Source organism: Pteropus vampyrus, unplaced genomic scaffold (genome assembly GCF_000151845.1).
Source record: "Pteropus vampyrus isolate Shadow unplaced genomic scaffold, Pvam_2.0 Scaffold691, whole genome shotgun sequence".
Lineage (NCBI taxonomy): Eukaryota > Metazoa > Chordata > Mammalia > Chiroptera > Pteropodidae > Pteropus > Pteropus vampyrus.
In genome coordinates, this window is record NW_011889472.1 from 48,781 (window position 1) to 50,656 (window position 1,876).

Below are 1,876 nucleotides of genomic sequence, written 5' to 3' on the forward strand. Positions count from 1 at the left end.
GAACAGTTATTTCTTTAGGAAGGTAATGGGTGTGGATAAGAGAGATGTGTTTTAAGGGCTAGTATGTTTAATTTAGGCCAAAATAAAGATCTAAGTATTATTTTAATTTCGATAACAACCAAAAGATATGTATTCCTTATGTAATTTGTTAACTTTATATATAAACATAACAATAAATTAGATTAACATCTAAAATTAAATTGGGTCTACAGCCATGCCACTCTGAACAAGCCCGATCCTGCCTGATCTCAGAAGCTAAGCAGGGTCGGGCCTTGTTAGTACTTGGATGGGAGACCACCTAGGAAGACCAGATGCTGTAGGTGTTAAAAATGAAAAAATAAGGGATTATAAAATGACAAGGTCCTTGCAATCTGTGAGGTCAACCAGGGTTGCCTTTCCTAAAAAATATAAAATAAAATGTTTTTAAATTAAATTAAATTAAATTAAATTGGGATAATGGTGGGATGACACTATGAATATATTAGACAATGGTGAATACAATATGAGTGAATATTTTTGGATATGAATTCTATAACGCTTTTAAAACATAAATGGTTTGACACTCTACTATTAAATAATAGATGGCTTTATTTAAAACACAAACTACAATTTGCTCATTAGATTCATTAAGAATTATTAAAACAGGGATTTCCAGACTTTACCCACCCATTCTTATTAGGAAAGACTTTTGAATTTCCAGGCTTGAAATCAGTGAGGAGAAATTGTGATATAAAAACAATAATAAACTGCTGTTTCATAGGTGAGATGATTGCTAGAAGAGGCAGAGCTGAGAGGTGTTCCTTTTAAGTGGAAAGTTTTGGAAAATTCAGAGAGCAAGTGTAAATCAATTCATCTTGAAGAGCTAACGACAAAAAAAATTCGAGTTAATGCCATGAGTTTGCATACACATATAATGTTATTTTGCTGCCATATAATTTATCAACACTTTATTTACACAGAGAAATAATTTTTAAAACTTTCTGGTGTATAATCATCTCAGATAAAATTGTCCATATTCATCTCATTTTTTTTTTGCAACAGAAAAAGAAAAAAGATACCTGTACAAGTCAGCCTCAAGAGAGTCAATGGACAAACTGGAAACCAGGTGCCTATTATATCACTAAATTTTAATGAACTCGATTTATTAAATGTCTCTGCAGAAAGAAAAAAAGACTATTGACAATTCATGTCAACCTGCTGGAGACATGATACAGTTCAAAGAAATAAGACAAATGGTGTTTGATCTCTGTCAAAAAATCTTAAAATTACACTGAGATACCACTTTAATGGAAAAAGAAATAATTCCACCGATTTATCACTTTACATGTAGCAATGGTAAAACCTGAACAGTTTCACATACACTGTGCTCGTGTGGCTGTGCTCACACTTTTGCTTAGGAAAGCAGCACTCAGCACCTCTGGAGAGGAATTGACAATCTCTAGTTAAGTTGTGTCAGCATTTACTGTCCACTCCAAAATTCAGTATCTTGAAATCTGTCCCATAGAGAGAATCACACCCATATGCAAAAAGAAATATGCACAAAGCTATTTATTGCAATATTAGAAAATTTAGAATATACTTTTATACTCAAAGGTCTATAATATTATCATTAAAATTAGGCAATATTTAGTAATAAATGATAACAGTTGTGCAAATAAAAATCGTGAGATGCAGCAAAAGCCATTAAATTCAGAGAAATGTAGAGCCTGGTTATTTATATTTAACAGTAGACGACTGGATATTATGAGATAAATAGCGTACTTCAGTTACCAAAAACGCAATAAACCCAAGTGATGTAAGTAGAAGGGTATACGAGTGAGAAATTAATGAAATAGAAAATAGGAAAATAATAGGGAGAAGTAACAAAGGCCAAACT

At 32.0% G+C, this 1,876-nt stretch overlaps 1 pseudogene; it reads left to right on the plus strand.

Moving 5' to 3' along the window:
• Nucleotides 1–204: 204 nt before the first annotated feature.
• LOC111733925 lies at nucleotides 205–323 on the plus strand (annotated as a pseudogene).
• The last annotated feature ends 1,553 nt before the right edge of the window (nucleotides 324–1,876 follow it).